Here is a 22426-nt window from a genome sequence, read left to right as displayed (position 1 = left end):
CGAAACATTTTATAGCACCTATGGTTATGCATGGAACCCCTACTGGTATCAGTATCATCCATAGTCTACTTAGTTTTTTTTTATTTAATTATTTGTAATGTTGATACATTTAATACTTATGTTGGATTTGTAATAGTTTTATTATTTTCTAAAATTTATTATTAGATTTTAATAATTTTTGAATGTGGGATAATATACCAAACTTCAAAAATATGTATATATGTTTGCAGTTTATCTTATGTACACAACAGGGTAAAACAACGCATTTTCAAAGACTGGCATTAAGTTGAGCAAAAGCAACTAATTTTGACGACAAGATGCAAAATATATGTGAAATAACAACAAGACGGAATGAACAAATGATGTGCACCATTTATCATTCAGCAAACAAACGCCAATATATTTGGAAACTTTGGTAAAATTTAATCATTTTCACACAAATCACCCTCAATAATTTAAATTGTTACTGATTTCTTGCAAATGAGGGCATTGCAAGATCTTAAGTGTGGGAAGGGGTTAAATTCTTTCGGATTTTTAAAAATTTTTATCTTAAACACTTGGTTACCATTAAAAATACTAGTAAAGCAGTAGTTGTATTAGAATCTAGTGCTCTCTGATAATAAAGAAGAGCCCTAGTCTTATATACTGACTACCCAATTCTAGTAAAAAAAAAATTTTAAATTTTCAATTAAATGAACTCAAAATCATGTTTATACATATTTATGAACGATAAAACTAGGTGTTAACACCGAAATTATTGTTACCTCGGAAAGGACATAAATTGAGAAACAAACCAAAATGTTAAAATTCATTTAAAATGGAATAGAGGACAATAAAAAGCAAAATAAAAGCCAAGTGTGGTAAAAATCACCAAGTTATCTTAAACATATGTCACATATTTCTGTAACAAATAACTGAAAATACTTTTGCTTTGGACTAAACTAAAAAGTTTTACCTGATTTACTGTAAGAAAGATGGATCTACACAATGAATCAATTCCATCATTAAAAGGAAGTAAAGTCTTCCGAAAAAGAAACGCGCTTCTTGATTTAGGTCAGGAAGTTGTCGTCCAAACCAGCTGTAGGTTGACGAAAAATCTAGAAAAGTCATCACTAAAATCAGCAGAAAATCCACGGACCTCAGCATTAAACAGGGTCGCCAAGTGGTCAGATTTATCCTAACCATGAGAAGGATTTATCTCGTACAATGGGGAGGCACCGTGCAAATTAGCTTGATAAGACTAATGAATCAGATCCCCAGAAAGGATAATCTCCTTAAAGATTAAAAATCAGCTTTTAAGACTGATATTACTCAATCCTTGAGATTGACCTTAAAGATTGAGAATTACTAACTCATGGAATTCAATGATATCTAAACTCGAGCTTGAACGAGAAAATATTTTGATCAAAATTATAAACCGATTTGTTTTCTAAAAACCCATTTTCAATGCGTTCATTACCATTGAACGTAAAATCCTAGGAATTCACCTGGAATTCATTAGGTCACCTGAACTAAATCGGGTGTCAACCGTAAGAACGGTGGTTGCATAGCATGGTCAAAGATAGGACCTTGTGCCAGACCGACAAATTAAAAGGGTGAGCTTTACTATTGCTCCTACAAAGGATAGTAATTGTGTCCGACACGTTATAGACCATAATTAAAAGCATGTCAGGGGACATTGCCTTAACAGTTGCTTGTTCAACGCTTTCCTTTACAACCGGACGGTAGTTTACCGAAAGGTAATATACGGGACAAGTAAACTGGATGTGTTGCTTTCCTAATACAAGGTTAGCAAGTGGGTGACACAAAACCGCAAGTTTTGAGCTAAAATTTTCAAATCTGAAACCCACCAAACCCACAAAAATAATTTGCAAACACCGGTAAAGGGTTATTCCGGAAAACTTATCTAGGGTAAAAACTAGATTTAATTTTCAAAAGATCAAATGTTTTCATAAAGATCCAATTTCCTTAATGGATCTAAATTTTTATAGTCATGTGGGACTGTAAACCATATCGTTACTACCATTATTTATACCGCCATATAGAAGTCATTGATGTACAAAGTGTGAAGAATAAAGAAGTGATTCTAGTATTTCAAGACGATATTGCTTGAGGACAAGCAACGCTCAAGTGTGGGAATATTTGATAATGCTAAAAACGAACATATATTTCATAGCATTATTCCCCAAGAAAGACAAGCTTTTAGTTGCAATTGTTCTAATTACAAGTGATATTCGTTTAAATATTAAAAGGTGAAGACAAAAGACAGATTCGACGAATTGAAGACGCAAACGACCAAAAAGTTCAAAAGTACAAAATACAATCAAAGAGGTTCCAATTATTGATAAGAAATGTCTCGAAATTACAAGAGTATAAGATTCAAAATGCAAAGTACAAGATATTAAATTGTACGCAACGACGTTCGAAAATCCGGAACTGGGACCAGAGTCAACTCTCAACGCTCGACGCAACGGACTAAAAATTACAAGTCAACTATGCACATGAATATAATATAATATATAAATAATTCTTAAAAATTATATATATATATTATATTAATATTTAAAATCGTCGGCAAACAAAGAGCCAAGGATGAATGAGCTGTAAAAACGAACTCCGTGACTTGCGGAGTTCGAAGGCCAAATGTACCGCGAGTCGCGGAGATTACCTGGACGAAAATTCCTATAAAAGCAAACGAATTCTGATCATTTTCATAATCCATAATCTATCTCTCTCTCAATATATACGTAAATATATATATATATATATATATATATATATATATATATATATATATATATATATATATATATATATATATATATATATATATATATATATATATAATTTATATTTTAATTTTAATTTTAATTTTAAATCCTAATAATAAGGGTATGTTAGCAAATGTTGTAAGGGTGTAAGTCGAAATTCTGTCTGTGTAACGCTACGCTATTTTTAATCACTGTAAGTTATGTTCAACCTTTTTAATTTAATGTCTCGTAGCTAAGTTATTATTATGCTTATTTAATCCGAAGTAATCATGATGTTGGGCTAATTACTAAAATTGGGTAATTGGGCTTTGTACCATAATTGGGGTTTGGATAAAAGAACGACACTTGTGGAAATTAGACTATGGGCTATTAATGGGTTTTATATTAACTAAACAATACCTTGTTAATTTAATATACAAACTTATAATTTGACGTATTTATATATAACCACATACGCTTGACTGGGTACGGTGGGCGGGATATCTATAAATACCAATAATTATTTATTTTACCGGACACGGAACTGGATTAATAGTTAATAGACTTGTTGAAACAGGGGTGAATTACATTCAAGGGTAATTGGTGTAATTGTTAACAAAGTAGTAAAACCTTGGTTTACACGCAGTCGATAACCTGGTGTATTCCTTAAACAAAGTATTAAAACTTTGTTACAATTTGAATCCCCAATTAGTTGGAATATTTGACTTCGGGAATAAGAATAATTTGACGAAGGCTTTCGCTCTTTATATTTATGACTGATGGACTATTATGGACAAATCCATATGGACATATTAAATAATCCAGGACAAAGAACAATTAACCCATGGGCATAAAACTAAAATCAACACGTCAAACATCATGATTACGGAAGTTTAAATAAGCATAATTATTTTATTTCATATTTTATTTCCTTTATTTTATATTTAATTGCACTTCTAAATATCACATTTTATTTATTGTTATTGTATTTAATTGCACTTTAATTTTCGTACTTTTTAATTCTCGCAAGTTTATTTTATCGCACTTTTATTTATCGCAATTTCATTATCGTTATTTACTTTACGCTTTAATTTAAGTCTTGCATTTATTTTTAATATTTTACATTTGGTTTTAACTGCGACTAAAGTTTTAAAATCGACAAACCGGTCATTAAACGGTAAAAACCCCCCTTTATAATAATAATATTACTTATATATATATTTGTATTTTTATAAAAGTAAACTAATATAGCGTTAAGCTTTGTTTAAAGATTTTCCCTGTGGAACGAACCGGACTTACTAAAAACTACACTACTGTACGATTAGGTACACTGCCTATAAGTATTGTAGCAAGGTTTAAGTATATCCATTCAATAAATAAATAAATATCTTGTGTAAAATTGTATCGTATTTAATAGTATTTTCTGCTAAAATTTTATAGTATTTTATACCCCTTAGCTTTAACATCAAGGCCCGAGTGTTTTTATATTTTTTTTTTCTGTTTTGAATTTTCTGTTTTATATATTTATGTAATATATTTATATAAATTAAATAAAACTTATATTTTTTTAAAATAAAGATAAAGAAACTTTTATAGAACTTAAATATTTAACAAACTTTTAAAAATATTTATATTTTTTGTTTTTCTTTTTATATTTTTGAATATTTAAAACGTATTTTTACAAAAGCGTATATATATATATATTTTTTTTATATGTGTGGCGTTTCGCTTCGGCGATCCCCGGCAGCGGCGCCAAAAATACTTGATGGTTAAAGCTAAGGGGTATAAAATACTATTAAATTTTAGCAGGAAATACTATTAAATACGATACAATTTTACTCAAGATATTTATTTATTTATTGAATGGATATACTTAAACCTTGCTACAACACTTATAGGCAGTGTACCTAATCGTACAGTAGTGTAGTTTTTAGTAAGTCCGGTTCGTTCCACAGGGAATCTTTTAATCAAAGCTTAACGCTATATTAGTTTAATTTATAAAAATACGAATATATATATAAGTAATATTATTATTTTAAAGGGGGGTTTTTACCGTTTAATGACCGGTTTGTCGAATTTAAAACTTTAGTTGTAGTTAAAACAAAATGTAAAATATTAAATAAATAAAAGACTTAATTTAAAGCGTAAAGTAAATAACGATAATGAAATTGCGATAAATAAAAGTGCGATAAAATAAACTTGCGATAATTAAAAAGTACGATAATTAAAATTGCAATTAAATACAATAACAATAAATAAAAGTGCGATAATTAGAAGTGCAATTAAATATAAAATAAAGGATATTAAATATAAAATAAAAGAATTATGCTTATTTAAACTTCCGTAATCATGATGTTTGACGTGTTGATTTTAGTTTTATGCCCATGGGTTAATTGTCCTTTGTCCTGAATTATTTAATATGTCCGTCTGGTTTTTATCCATAACTGTCCATCAGTCATAAATATAAAGTGCGAGTGTCCTCGTCAAATTATCCTTATACCTGAAGTTAAATATTCCAACTAATTGGGGACTTAAACTGTAACAAGATTTTAATACTTTGTTTAATAATTACATCAGGATGTCGACTGAGTGTAACCCAAGGTTTTAATACTTTGTTATCAATTATGCCAAGTGTCCTTGTACATAATTTCACCCCTGTTTTAATAATTCTAGTGACTATTAATCCATTCCCGTGTCCGGTTAAATGAACAATTATTCGTACATATAAATACCCCGCCCATCGTGTCCGATCGAGTGTATATGGTTATTTATAGGGACGCCCAATTGTAAATCTTTATATTAACATTAACAAACTATCATTTAGTTAAACAACTATAAAGCCCATTAATAGCCCATAGTCTAATTTCCACAAGTGTCGTTCTTTTGTCCAAACCCCAATTATGGTACAAAGCCCAATTACCCAATTTTAATAATTAGCCCAACATCATGATTACTTCGGATTAAATAAGTATAATAATAACTTAGCTACGAGACATTAAATTAAAAAGGTTGAACATAACTTACAATGATTAAAAATAGCGTAGCGTTACACGGACAGAATTTCGACTTACACCCTTACAACATTCGCTAACATACCCTTATTATTATAAATTAAAATTAAAATTAAAATTATTATATAAATATAAATATTATACGTTGAATGAGGAGAAGAAAAAGATGTGTGTTTTTGCGTCCAAAACTCGCGAACTTTATAGGACAGGCCTGGAAAAAGGGCTCATGCGATCGCATGGGCTTTGCCCTTCAAGGCCATGCAATCGCATGGCCAGCTGGGGAGGCTCAAAAGTCTTTGTTTTTTTATGCCGACGGTTTTATAATATAATATAATATATATATTAATTTTAAGAATTAATTATATATTATATTATATTCATGTGCATAGTTGACTTGTAATTTTTAGTCCGTTGCGTCAAGCGTTGAGAGTTGACTCTGGTCCCGGTTCCGGATTTTCGAACGTCCTTGCGTACAATTTAATATCTTGTACTTTGCGTTTTGAATCTTGTACTCTTGTAATTTTGAGACGTTTCTTATCAATAATCCGAACCTCTTTGATTGTCTTTTGTACTTTTGAGCTTTTTGGTCGTTTGCGTCTTCAATTCGTCGAATCTGCCTTTTGTCTTCACCTTTTATTATTTAAACGAATATCACTTGTAAATAGGACAATTGCAACTAAAAGCTTGTCTTTCTTGAGGAATAATGCTATGAAATATATGTTCGTTTTTAGCATTATCATCAATCTTGTAGAATATTTTGATAAGCGTTTCTGGATGAAACAACTGAAATCTTGTGATCCACCTTTATATACAGATTATGCTCTATATTAAAACTATGAATTCACTAACCTTTGTGTTGACACTTTCAAGCATGTTTATTCTCAAGTCCCTAGAAGTCTTCCGCTGTTTGCTTATACGTTATACAAGCTATGTGCATGGTGTCATACATGCTTTATTAGAGAAAACTTTGCATTCACAAAATCATCACCATGTATCTTATTTTGACTGCATTGTCAACGGATGTATTATTGTAAACTATTAGTTACGGTGATTGTCTATATGTAGAAATCATCAGATGTCGAAAACCTTGGATTTAGATATTCATTTATGGTGTGCCTTTTCAAAAGAATGCAATGTTTACAAAACGTATCATATAGAGGTCAATACCTCGCAATGAAACCGGTGAATAACGTACTGCGTCAATAGCGATTTTGGCGGGTCGTTACATTTAAGTAGAAAAATGGTTCCCTAAGAATGTGTATCGATTATCGTGAACTAAATAAATTATCGGTTGAGAACCGATATCCTCTTCCCCGTATCGATAACCTCTTGATCAATTACAAGGATCTCGTGTGTATTCAAAAATCAACCTCCACTCCGGTTATCATCAATCGAGGGTTAAGGGAGAAGTTGTCTCCAAAACCGTTTTCCGAACTCGTCACGGTAGTTATGAATTTCTTGTAGTGCCGTTCAGTTTAACTAATACCCCGGCTGTATTCATGGATCTTATGAATCGCGTATGCAAGCCTTATCTAGAAAAATTCGTCATCGTATTCATAGATAATATCTTAATCTATTCAAAAAGTGAAGAAGAACACGAACAACATCTTCGTCTTATGCTCGAACTCTTGAGAAAAGAACAACTCTATGCCGAGTCCTCCAAGGGGAAATTTTTGATTAAACGAAGTCCAATTTCTAACCATGTTGTTAGTGGTCAAGGTATCAAATTCGATCTCGCAAAAATCAAAGCCATACTTAATTGGGAAACCCCCACGACTCCGACTCGTATTCGTAAATTTTTGGATCTCGTCGGTTATTACCGAAGATTCATTTCTGACTTTTCCCGTATTGCTATTCATTTAACCTCGTTAACTCACGAAGGAAAGAAATTCGTTTGGTTCGTTGAACAAGAGTCGGCATTTTAAACCTTAAAGAGGAAATTAACCACCGCACCTATCTTATCTCTTTCCGAATGCACTGATGATTTTGTTGCATATTGTGATGCCTCCAAACAAGGTTTTGGGTGTGTGTTAATACAACGAAAGAAAGTTATCACTTACGCTTCCCGACCATTGAAATTTCACGAACGAAACTACACGACACACAATCTCGAACTTGGAGCCATTGTCTTTGCACTTAAAATATGGAGACACTATCCTTATGGAACCAAAAGTATCGTTCTCACCGACTACAAAAGCCTCCAACACATTTTCGATCAAAAACAACCTGACATGAGACAACGACGGTGGACTGAAACGTTAAATAATTATGATTGTGAACTTCGTTACCATCCGGGCAAGAAAAATGTTGTAGCCGATGCCTTTAGCCGGAAGGAAAGAATTAAACCTCTCCGTGTCCGAACCTTAAACATGATTATCCACACCGACCTCGCTAGCCAAATTCGCGTAGCACAAAATGTAGCTCAAATATGAAAATATTTCTAAGTGAACACCTGAAAGGCCTCCTCTCTCGACTCGAAATCAAAGAAACTGAAATTTGTTGTTTTGCCGGAAGAGTTGGAGTACCTAATTATGGGCTCGATCAACCTTCTCATCAACACGTACTTGTATTGTTGCCTTTAGCATTCCTCTTACAATGATAGTTATCATTCGAGTATTAACGCCGCACCTTTTCGAAACTTTATATGACTGCAAATGTCGTCCTCCTATTTGTTGGGCCGAAGTAGGTGAAAAGCAAATCACCGGATCCGAACTCATTCATGAAATAACCGTTAAGATCGTTCAAATCCAAGAAAGGCTCAAGACGGCCCTTAATCGCCACTGTGCCGATGTTAGATGTAAACCTCTCGAATTCCAAGTGGGTGGCCGCATAATGTTAAAAGTCGCACCTTGAAAAGGTGTAAATCCGTTTCGAGAAACGTGGAAAGCTAGATCCGCGATATATTGACCCTTTTGAAACCTTGGAGCGTATTGGACCCATTGCTTACCGTTTAGATCTTCCGACTCAATTAAGTTTTCGTTCATCCTACCTTCCGTGTATCAAACTTAAATAAGTGTCTTGCCAAACAAGAACTTGTTATTCCTTTCGATGAGCTTACTATCGATGACAAACTCCACTTCAGGGGAAAACCGGTTGAAATTATGAATCGTGAAACCAAACTTTAAAAACAAAGTAAAATCCCGATCGTCAAAGTTCGTTAGAATGCCAAAAGAGGACCCGAGTTTACATGGGAAAGACAAGATCAAATGAAAAAGGAGGTGCCCTCACTTATTCGTAAAATTGGCAACGCAAGGTCTCGAGAAAGAAACAACGACTACTACTTCCAACTAAATTTCGGGACGAAATTTCTTTTAAGGTGTGGGTAATGTAATAACCCGCCTTTTTCCGTTAATTTATTTTAACGCCGTCTTTTTTATATATAATATCTTTCGTTATCTAAATTCGAATCTTCCGTGATAAGCGTTTCAATATTTTCGTTATTTAATTATAACATATCTCGTTTACTCTAGCGTATCTAAAATAATTCGTGTGGTTAATTCACACACCCGCTTTTAAACTCGAGGGACTAAGGTTGCCAAAGGACCAAAGTGGCAACTAGGTCAAATGGTCAAACTCTCCTCCCCACCATTCATTCCATTTTCTTTTTCTTTTCCATTTTTTCTCTCATTTGATACTTCCAAACTTGCATCCTTTTCATCTTCATCACAAATTCATCTTCTAAATCCAAATCAAGAAGCTAACATCAAAACAAATTGAATATTTGGAATCCTTGCATCTTCCTCTACAACTTGATACTAATTTCATCTCTTTTGGGTAACTTTCTAAAAACTCTAGATTTCATGTTCTTGATGTTCTTGACTTAAAAGTGTGTTAATTAGTGTCTATGACTCAAGTCTAACATGAATATGTGATTGGTTTGCTCGATTTTGTTGTTTTGAGTAACTAGCATGAACACTTGAAATGTGTGTGTTTACTCTTTGATTTTGGTTGATTAAATGTTGATTAAATGTTAAAGTTCATGTATTAAATGTGTTAGTATCATTAGCTTCATTTTGGTATGTAGGTTGACTAAGAAAAACTTTATTAACATAAATGTTGAATTCATGATTCTTGGTTAGGGTTTGGTAGCATTTAAAATGAACTTTTGATGCCTTGAATGCTATGAGATGTTGTTGATAAGTGTTTAGTTGCAATGTATGTTTAATTACCTTCAAAATGGCGTATCGTAGGTGTAAATTGGATTCGCGAATCATGAGATGCATTTTATGAACTTGAAACTTTAAATGATGAACTTTTAACGATCATTCGACGAGGATTTTGTGGTGGTAAATGATGAACTTGATTGATGATATGTATTTAGTTGTATTCCTCGTTAAAATACCTTTCCAACGATGTATGGTATGCGTTTTGAGTGTTTACGGTTCATTAGTTGTGTTAAAATGAAGTTTGGTTCGTGCATTAAGTGTTCAAAACTGCCCAAATTGCTGATCAGACACTCTGAGCACCGCTCAAGGCCCCTGGAGCGCCGCTCAAGGCCCTCACATGCCTATTGGAGCGCCAGTTGGAGCTCAGCTCCGATTCCTGCTGATCAAACTCACTTTGTGATTTCACAGTTTCATTCCCGCTTAACCGCAACTCCGATTAACATGAAACTTGGCCAACATGCTTATATATGCTTTCTCATCATAGAAAAATTATCGGATACCCGACCCGACCCCGTTGACTTTTACTTTGACCAAGTTTGACTTTTAGTCAAACTTAACCAAATACTTATGCAATCGTTCTAACTTGCTTTTATACTTATATCTTGCATGAAACTTGACAACGTGACTCACATGCTATATTAATCGAGTCGTAACGAGCCATAGGACTAATTGAACACATTTCGCCCGACCTTGTGTCGTAACCGGTAATTGATACAACTTATTTGTTTAGGTCAACGCTAAGCAACTTTCATTGCACAACGTTTAATTACAAGTACCTTGGCATGCAACTACGGTGAGATCATAGTCTCACCTTTTCAACAACTTTTATTCTTTAAATCATGGGATGAGAAACATATACTTTTATACTTTGAACACAAGTACGAAAACAAACGTTCCACGTACGAGTTAGAACAAAAATCCTCAATTCAATTATCATTAGTTACACTTGTAGGGTCTAAGCGAGAACTTATGTTGTGTGGATCCATACGGGTTTGACTAACCCTCATTCGGACGGTTCGCTACTGTTAGTGGATGAAATATATATTTTCGGTTATAGTGTAGGTTCTAACACTATGATGCAGAGGTAATTATTCAGTTAAGCCTTGATAATTGGGTGCTCGACAAACAACATCTTTGGAATGCCAACGATTTGGATAATCGACTTTATACTAAATCTTGTGGTTCAAAAACATACGGTTACAAATACACCTATGATTTCACCAACGTTTTTCGTTGACAGTTTTATATATGTTTCTCAGGTTCATGCTTGGCTACTTGATACATACTTCCGAACACTTTGATTACTTGCTTGGGGTCAAGCATACATGCATACGCTAGTGATAGCACCTTTGGATTCAAACTTAATGTTTACATGCATAGGCTATTGATAGCATCCGTGATTTTTAACTTATATTATGTCGCAAGTTATTTCAATTATATTATTAAGTTTTGTAAACTTATACTTGTCGTCGAACCGTTTGGTTTACTTAAAACTTTGCAAGTTGTACACGTTTCAAATGAATGCGACATAATTTTGGTCAAACGCGTCTCATTTAGGGACTATGACCACGTAACGGGACCTAAGTTGACGGCGCCATCAATGGCGATTTTGTCGGGTCGTCACAGTATTCAACAACAATTCAGTTCATCAACGCCGCAGATGAATGGTGTAGCTGAAAGAAAGAATAGAACTTTAATCGAAACTGCAAGACCATGTTGGCTGACTCAGAAGTTACCCTTAAAACCAACTTTAACCCCTTAAAAGTTACAACTTTTACCCTTTATGTTTAACTTACTTGACTCTAATTCTCTCCATCAAAACCACAATATCTAGTTATGTTTGGAAATGAAACGACCAATTTTGTGTCAGATATTATATATATATATAATATATATATATATATATATATATATATATATATATATATATATATATATATATATATATATATATATATATATATATATATATATATATATATAGTCATCATTAAGAGGAAAATACTTTTTTAGGGGAATGGAAAGTAATTTTTTTCGCTTTTTTAAAAAATGTTTGTCACAAGCATTAAGATTAAGTGAAAATACGAATATTTAAAAAAGACACTTTGTGATAAAAGCTACGGGGTATTATTTTGACCGGATAACGCTCGAAGAAATAATATTTATCGGTAAATGTTATTCCTGATAACATGCATCGTGATAAATATTATTCTTCGAGCGTTTTTTTTTTCATCTTCTGTGAATTGTTTTTTAAAATTTAGCCCGATTTAAAGTTAAGAGTTTAGTGTTTAGTGTTTTGGGTTTAGCCCCTAAACCCAAAACCTTAAACTCTAAACATTAAACCGTTAATGTTAAAAATTCAATCTTAACCCTAAATCTAAATCCTATTTAAACCAAAACAAACGCTCGAAGAATAAGATGCATCACGATGCATGTTATGAGGGATAAGATTTATCGATGAATGTTATTTCTTTAAGCGTAATCTGGTCAAAATAATAACGTTTATCACAAAGTGTCTTTTTTAAATATTCATATTTTCACGTGATTTTGATTTAAAAAAAAGTTTAGAAAAAAGAAAAAAAAATTATTTCACATTATTCAAAAAGTGATTTTCTCTTAATTAAATATGTAAATGTAAATAGTATTTCATTCATCATTGATCATATATAATATCTCAAATTATGTAAGATTCACTCTTAAGTTGATCGAGTATATACTCGATGAAACTCGAGTTATATATTCTTTGAACATTTCTAAGTTTTGAATAAACATGTACTGCGTAACATATGATGACTCGATGAAACTCAAGTAATTCTTTGAACATTTCTAGCTTTTCAATAAACATATACTCCATAACCAGTGGCGGATCCAGGATTTTTTCCACCGGGGACGAAATTTTTTTTTTAAAACCATAGCAATTTTTTTTAGTGAAATATGGAGATTTTGGGGCAAAAAATTGAAGTTTTTAAGCAAAATTTGAAGATTTGTGGGTAAAATTTGAAGGTTTTAGGGTAAAATTTGGAGAATTTTGGACAAAATTTGAAGGTTTTGGGGCAAAATATATGGTTTTGGGGCAAAAAAAATAATTCCACCGGGGGCAAAGTCAAAAAATCTAAAATTTTTACACTAAAATTTCGAAATCCACCGGGAGCGGGCGCCCCCCTCTTACACACTGAATCCGCCTATGTCCATAACATATACCACCGAGGCATTGCCTGAGTGGTACCAAGCCTCTGGACTGTGGGTCCGCATTCTCTCATCGCGATTGGTGCGGGTTCGATTCCAAGGGGGGAGGTTTACCGCATATTATGTATACACAGTCATCCTATGGTGCTGTGGTCCCTACGACTTTGCTACTGGCAGGTGTAGGTATATAATAAAATCGATCCGGTTCACGTAAGTACGAAGATTCGAGAGCGGGTTCTTTCTAGCGTGTGTGGGAGACTAACCATCTAACTAGCCGTTTAAAAAAAAAAAAAAAAAAAAAAAAAATACTCCATAACATATAATGACGTATAGATGCATATGTTACGCGTATCCTCTAAAATAATAAGTTATCATATAGTAAAACTAATCGGTCATTTTTTCTTTTTTTATATTGAACAGCCAATATTATGAACTAATAGTAAAACTAATCAGTTATTCTAATTACGTGGTTAGGAATGGAAAATGATTTCGCTCTTATCTTGACAAAACTCTGCCTCTAGATAATTGAAATTGAACTTCATTTTTAGTAGGTTTTTGTTATCTTATTTCTAATTCTAAAGGATGCAACATCGATGCGATTCTCAGTTAGCTTGAGTGGCATCAGGCAGTCCCGTCTCAACAAATCGAAAGCCCTAGGCGAAATCGAAAAATAGGCCATCACACACGTTTAATATTTTAATACATATAAAAAAATAATACTAAAATTTATCAATATATATATTTACAATGTATTTAACTATTTGAAATAACAATATTGCAATTTTAATTGACAATTTTTTATTTATTTAAATAGAATATTTTGACAAAAGTATATACATATTCAAAATTTTGGGCTCTTCAAATTTCTTAGGTTCTAGGCGGTTGCCTATCTTGCCTATGTCCAAAGACGCATCTGGCATCAGGTGAGATTCAACTTGGAGTACTACTAATTCAGGTTCGATTCTCACATCAAGCAGAGAGTTTTTAACTTTTGATGGTACTGCCAACATGCAATTTAGAAAGATCTATACTCAAAAAATTCCTAAAGACTGCATTTTAAAATTCAAATATAAATATATAATTTATCTCTAAAGGCTACATTTTAAAAATTCAGACATACATAATTTATATTTTTATTGTTACAATTATAATGTTATTACTAACTTTGTCAGATAACTACTCTTAACCCACTTACTTTTATATAAATTTAATTATTGAATGTAACCTTAAAGTTGCAAATAGAAAAATCATATTTAACATGAAGATTAATAACTAATCCATAATGAACTTTTTTTTTTTGCCCTTTTGGTAGTTTCTCGTTTCTTTTAGAATGTTTTTTTTTTTTTTTATTTCGTAAAGAAATTTTCTCTTTACATATTATTTGGAGAGGACGTTTTTTTTTTTACTTAAATGTATGTAACATAATAATTAGATTATCACAAAATATGGGATGATGGTTGTGTGATGGAGTTATTTTATTATTTTTATTGATTTAATTAAAATATAAATGCATTTATCTATATTCTGATTGGTTGAAAACCCATCACCCTTCACTCTCTCTTCCGTGATCGTTCCATCACGCCCCATAATGGCGTGATGGGGGCGTGATGGAGGTAAATTTTGCCCCATAACGCTGCACTGCGAATGGTCTAACCATAACAAAATTTGGTACTAATTAAGATTGAACTAGAGACTTCTCGAGAATATATTAAGACGTCAACTACTACATGATGATTACATTGTTTTGATTATTTATTTTTCTAGATATCAACAATAATGTTTGAATTATGATCAAGTTAGTTTTTATACAAACAAAATATGTGCAGTGAATAATCATGACCTGCGACAGATTATGAATACTTGTGACAGATAGTGAATACTCGTGACCCGCTCATGACCCATCGACAAATACACTTTCTTACCATATATATGTGCACGGTTAGAATTTTATGAGTTTATTCGCCCATTACAAAGCGGATACTCGTGAATCGTGTGTTTTTTCTCATACATTACTATATAATATTGCTCGACTTACACATATTTACCTCTCAATATCGGATTCCATATGTGTTATTTTCGGTTTATAATTTAAGATTTATCGAGCATATATATTGAAGATAACGCCTATTGTGTTAAGGCGACGTTTGAATTATTACTTTAGGTATTTGTGGTGACTTAGAGGCGTTTTGAAGCTAAAATGTCAAGAAAAAATTGGTTTTGGTTTGAGCTACAAGTTCAAGATTTTTCAAGGCCAAAAACTGATGAAACGGGTCTCCCTTTCGCGAGCCCAATAGTGCATTTTTTCTCCCTTTCGTGAGCTTAACATTGAGCTTTACTCGTGTCGCAAAGAAAAGAAAATCGAACGTTAACACACTCACTAGATTGTCTCGCGTTCGCGAGCCTTATGCTGCTGTTAATATCGCGTTCGTGAGAAATTAAAGGGACGGGCACAAGATGCTATTTAAACTTGATGTCGAGAAGTTTCTAGGTCACTCACTCTTTACTCCGACTTTATGCTATTTTCAGGTGATTTTAGGGGTTCCAAACCCTTTGTTCATCACTTTTAAGAGATCAAAACATCAAGGTGAAGATTGGATTGAAGATTAACATTAACTCTTTAGTTTTTTTCCTTAATATTTGTGAGATTATTATAGTGACTATTGTTTAAATATAACATTGTTATATTGCTTGGGCGTGAAGCTTATGATTGTTGGTTTGATTTATATTATGGATTATATTGTTTGATTGATTAAATTGTTATTGATTTTGATTACAGAGCCATAATTGTGCATGTTTGCTACTTTAATTCAATTATACAAATTTTATTGTTGACGAGTTATTATGAGATAATTGGTAATAAATAGTTTGCACTCCAGCACTTAGATGATCTAGACAATTAAACTAGTAATTTCAAGTGATTGTATTGCGCATTTAATTTGTAATCTAACTTCAGAGTCGTGTAATTGCATTGAGTGATCCTTGCGACTAGGTTTTACGTGAGTTTAATCCAGATCAAATCTTAATTGCTTAATCATTGCATAATTTTACTGTGAGCTTTTTAAATTTAATTGACTAGACTATGTTTTATTAGTAATTAATCGGGTTTCAATCGAAAAGAACAATCCACATCATTTGCAAATCATCCAAGTGAACACTGCTTTGTCCATTGATTATTATTAGTTTACTTTATTTTCGCGTCTTAGTTTAATTAAATAATCTAGTCAATCCAACCTTTTCTCTTAGAACAATTATTAGTAAATTAAATTCTAAAAATTGCTCTCTGTGGACGAATATGAACTTGCTAAATTTTTTAATGCATTGATAAAAAAAGTTTACTGTTTCGTGTGTTAAAACCATTTAGTTTAGTGCATAAATTTTAGGTCTGGTTTTACAACATCAACTTTTTGACGCCGCTGCCGGGGAGTGGTGTTTGTTTAGGATTTTTGAAGCTTTTAGTTGTTCGATCCTTTCATCGGACTTGTTTCTGCGAAGATTAATTTTTGTTATTTAATTTTGTTTGGTTTTACGCGCTTTTTTGTGGTGTTGAGATTGCAAGTTAGGTGGAAGTGCATAAAACTACGTTCTGCTAAATAATAAGTAGTTGAGCCATTCTATGAACAAGAAAGAGAATACCATGAGCATTTAAAGTTGAGACAAGAACATAGTCTTATTGAGAGGTTATCATCATTATCACTGGATTGTGAGATTGTTACTGACACATTGATTGTTATTGAGGAGCCAGTCATGAATGATCATAATGATCAACCTATTTGTAGTGCCAAGCATACTTCACCGCCAGCTCTACCATCACTTATTCGAAGACCGGATATTATTGCTAATTCGTTTGAGGTTAAGCCTCATTATATTCACATGATTAGAGAGAATTTGTTTGACGGGAAAACCAATAGCGGGATTGAGCATATTGAACAGTTTGACGAGTTATGTGATCTGTACACGAATAAGGATGTGAGTGTAGATGCTTTTCAATTCAGACTTTCTTCTTATTCTTTTACGGGGGACACGAGGGAATGGTTGAAATCTTGATCATCAAATTCTATCAGAACCTACGCCCAACTTCGCGACAAGTTCATTACCAGGTATTTTTTGCTAATTAAAGTAGAGAAGTTGAAATGTAACATCTGCTAATCGGGTCTAGTTGAAATGACCAGTTTTCCCTGGTGTATATTTATATTATTATTTTATTAATGAATGTTTATAGTCGTTTGACTATTTTTTGAGACCAGTTCGTGACAAAGGTCACAAAATAGGTTTGTTTATTTATTTGGACTACGTTCGGACAGCCTAACGATGTACGAAAGATATCAGATAACTGGTAAATACCCGTGTGATAAGGGGAATGGATTAAAAACCAATTTATGTATAGAAATCTGGAGACTTCTTCTCATTATTCCCTAATTAGAAACCAAACACCGTGTACCTAATATTTTCATCTCACAAACCCTAGTTTGATTCTTGTGTGCAAATTGAATTAAATGAAGCTTAGAAACTGATTTCTTGCATCTCCTATAGCTAAATCCTTAGGTTTGTGCTTCGATTCTTTGATTCAATCTTGTTTAAAATGGGTTTTTGTGTCCTTATGGATTGTAGTGTTCTTGATGCTTGATTCTTGATTCTAAGTGTTGATTATGCTTGATTGTTATTTGATAATGATATAATTAAGAACAGAGTTGTAATAATTATATTTATGCTTATACGTAAGGGTTTGTTTTGTAAACAAGACTTCCGCTGTGTATTTTTTTTAAAAAAAGTACGGTGTTACAATTTGGTATCAGAGCATTGGTTTGGCCGCATGTACCTTTATTGAATGTCATGTTCCCAAACTTGGTATTGTGTAAAACATATCAAAGGGGATGGGTTAAGTGAATGTAGGGTGCATGTATGTTAGTTGATAGGTACTAACGTGTTTTCCACTAAGCATTTGTGTAAGATGTTCTAGTAGTGCAGATATGGCAGATGATGCAAAAAACACAATTGGCTCTAATGCCTCCGGAACTTTCAGATCTCCTAAAGAAGGTCACGTTTCAGAAGATGATGATCCTCAGGAACAAATCCTTAACTCGCAGAGGCAGCTACAGGAGGCTTTAGATAGAATCAAAGATCTTGAACAACAACAAGTACAGTCACATTCTAACACCACATCCATTAATCCAACCATTCCCCAGGGTCTTTACCAACACTTTGGAAACACTTCTCAGTAACAGTTACCATATCAGTATCCTTTTCCTCAACACTATCAAATGTCGTCACAGTATAACCAGCAGTTTCCCAATCCGATGTTGTACCCGTAATAAATACCGATGTATGAGCCCAAAATAAAATGCAACTATAAACAATTTCTAGGTTACCAACCTCCAATGTACACGGGGCATTCAAATCTATCAGAGCGTCCAGCGGTTGGTGGCCTACTTCCTTTAGGGGAGGTCAGGAGTTCGACCCCCGTTGCTACATATTAAAAACACAATTTCATCCCTGCCATGAAATATCCACCCATGGCACCTTTCTCATATCGTTTGGGGGGGGGAGGGGGGTAAAGGGGAGGGGGTTTTACTTTGCCATGCCCTTGGATCAGTTTCAAGGTTTCCTCCCGAGCAGCGATGGGGGCGGGGTTATTATCGCTGTATCAGCATAGTTGAAACGGGAGATGGTCGCAACGGGAGGTAAAGTCCCCCTCGGGTGATCCCAATCGCTGTTCAAAAAAAAAACTGATGAGATGTCCATAGACGATGTGATCAGGGAATTCAGTGATAAGTTGAGATTTGTACAACAGTGGGTTTCGTATGAGAAGGATCGAGTCCAACATTTTATAAGAGTTATAAAACCTGAGTATGGAACAATCGCTAGATTTGCATCTACTTTGTACCAAGTGGTTGAGATGGCTAAAGCAACTGAAGGAGATGTGAAAGCTTATAGAAACAGTTAGGTTATATCATGCCTTCATAAAATTAGGAGGTGAGTTAAATGAGTACAAAGTCAAAGAAGTCAGTTGGATCAAAACAGAAGGATTGGTCAGAACAAAGTGGATCGGTATCGAGTCTGATTTCATGGTGTTAGGGTTGTAAAGCATCTCATAGTGGTCTGTGTTCGAGCTTAACTAAAAGATGGTTGAGATGCGTGATTGTTGGGAATGAAGTTCAGATGTGTTCATTTAGGGAGAATGTATGTTGGAGATCTCACAAAGTTGGGCATATGTCGAGTCAATGTCCAGTGGTAAGAGGAGTGAGTTCTGGGGTAGGGCCAGGGGCATAGTCGGTGTCAGTGGCAGGATCTTCTGCTTCTCCGATTGGACAGAAGAGAAAAACTGAGGTGAGAGCTTACTAGATGATTTCTGATGAAGATGTTGCTTATGACGTAAACACTGGTATGTTTTGATTAACTTTGTTGTTGCTTTTTATTTCTGAGAATGGGTGTTTGGTATGTTAAGTAGATGATGTAGTATGTGTATTGATAGAATACTTAGAATAGGTGTTGGCTATAGTGATAGAGATGACTTGGATTTAGGTTTCTCGGATTTTCTTGAAATGGAGGCGCGATCTATGATAATGTATTACGTCTGGCCAACGTAAGCACATTTTGATGGATCATGCGGAAGTTTCAGTAAGTTAAAAATAGAAGTAGGAGAGGGGATTGCTTGAATTGTTGTTAATCTGTGTTGCCTGACTTATAGTTGATGGAATTTTATTGATGTGACCTATGTCATTGACCAGATTCCGAGGACGGAATCTCTTTAAGGTGGGTAGATTTGTAACATTCGTTACTCGGGCCTAGTTTAAATGACCAATTCGCCCTTGTGTGTATTCATATTATTATTTTATTGATGAATGTTATAGTCGTTTGACTATTTTGTTGAGACCAGTTCGTGACAAGGGTCACAAAACAGGTTTATTTATTTATTTTGGACTATATTAGGAGCTCCTAACGATGTATGAAAGATATCAAATAACTGATAAATACCTGTGTGATAAAGGGTAATGGGTTAAAAACCAAATTAAGTATAGAAATCCGGAGACTTCTTGTGACAACCCTGAAATTTTCGACCAAATTTAAACTTAATCTTTATATGTTCCCGACACGATAAGCAAAGTCTGTAATATTGATTCTCAAACTTTTTGAACTAATGTTATATATTCAGTTAACCTTTGACTATTGACCGACGATTCACGAACATCTATTTGTATATATATATATATATATATATATATATATATATATATATATATATATATATATATATATATATATATATATATATATATAAAATAAGTTGGAATATTAATTATTCATAAATAACTTGCAATGTATATTTAAAAACTGATTTATGTATATTAAATAAAGATATATACATATATATAATTTCAAGTTATTTAGTAAACGATAGTAACATTCGTTTATTGATTCGATTGATATTTAGATAAGTTAACTAAAACATTTAAGATGAACAAGTAAAACACTAATTTACTACAGTATTTTCGAATTGCTACAGTACCCGAAAAGCTACAGTGTTTTCGAAAATCACTATTTACTATAGTAAAAATCATTTTGCTACTGTGTTTTTCGAAAATCACTATTTGCTACAGTAAACACTATTTGCTACAGTAAAACACTATTTGCTACAGTGAAACTATGTCGACAAACAAGAAAGCAAAACATATTGGGTGCGTACCAGCTAGCCATACGATCGCATGGCAAATGGGCATGAAACCCATGCGATCGCATGGGGATCAATCTCAGCAAACATCTATAAAGCTCGCACATTTCTGCTTTGACACACACACACACACACATAAATTACTTACTCTGTATTATATTTATATTTATATTTATATTATTATTATTATTATTATTATTATTATTATTATTATTATTATTATTATTATTATTATTATTATTATTATTAAGATTAATATTATTATTAATCTTATTATTATTATCAGTAGTATTAATATTATTATTATTATTAGTATTATACATAAAATACTACGATGAAGTACTGCTCAAATGATTTCAAACCGAGTTTTCAAATGAGTCAAAACTAAGGAAACTATGGGTTATAGCTATGGAGGTTATGGATAATGTTCATGGGTATTGTTCGCAAGTCAAACCTAGTGTTTATCATCTCCGTTGCGTCTACGTACTTTCCTACAATATTGAATCACAATATTGATACGTGAGCATTCATATCTTATCTTTTATATATTAATAGTGTATCCATGTCTAGTGCTCGAGTATATATGTTTATGCATACTTGTATGCTTTAATTTTGTCATTAGATAGTTTATGATGAATCACGAATTTGATACATATGCTACTGATATAAAGTATATGATATGCATGCTTTTGGAAAGCCGGCGAAAAATTATTAACTTTTCATTTAGAAATCGCGTGATTTCGATGAACGGATTCAAAGATATGGTCAACTGAATTATGGTTAACGTTAATTGAAATTGTGTTTGAAACTGTAAATTAATATTCAAACAACTTGTCTATGAGATTGATAAATTGGATTTTTAGATATTACAAATCGAGTAAATGAATTTCTATATAAGGCATATTTTGTTTTGTTGATCAATTGTCAAAGTTGACTGTAGTATCATGTTTTAAAAGTAGGGATGTCATCGGGTCGGGGTTGGTCGGGTATAGGCAATACCAAACCCAAACCCGATTAAGAATTTCACTCCCAAACCCGGTACCATACCCGACGGGTAACCATTAACTAATTAACCGCCGGGTAACGAATTTCCCCACGGATAATCGGGTAACCATTTAATTCAAATCAAATTAAATTAAATGTTAAAGAATTTACAAACTACATTACTAACTGAGATTAAAATGTCAAAAATTAAATGTTAAGGAATCTTGCTGTGCAGCTTGTTCATAGTAGCATCCAAGGATTAATCTCAGTTACATGTTTGTACTCGGATGTAATGTATGCATGTTTTTCTTGTCCATTTTGGTGGGCCTTATGAAGTGGGCTAGTAGGATATAAGCCCAAGTTGATATTTGTTTGTAACTTTCAATGTAATATACTGAATAAACTAATCGGGTATATGGGTCGGGCATACGGGTCGGGTATATGAGTTTTTATTTAAAACCAAACCCGAACCCGAACCCGCAAAAAAAAGTAAACCTATACCCATACCCGACCCTAAACCCGTATACCCGAACCAAACCTGGACCAATAACATCGGGTTTCGAGTTTACCCATCGAGTATGGGTATTTTTGCCATCCCTATTTAAAAGCTTTATAAACAATATAATCTAATTTTACAAGTATTGGAAAAACTATGTGAAATAA

This window comes from Rutidosis leptorrhynchoides, chromosome 7, assembly GCF_046630445.1.
Source record: "Rutidosis leptorrhynchoides isolate AG116_Rl617_1_P2 chromosome 7, CSIRO_AGI_Rlap_v1, whole genome shotgun sequence".
In the NCBI taxonomy this organism is placed as follows: Eukaryota; Viridiplantae; Streptophyta; class Magnoliopsida; order Asterales; family Asteraceae; genus Rutidosis; species Rutidosis leptorrhynchoides.
This window is presented reverse-complemented; position numbering follows the sequence as displayed.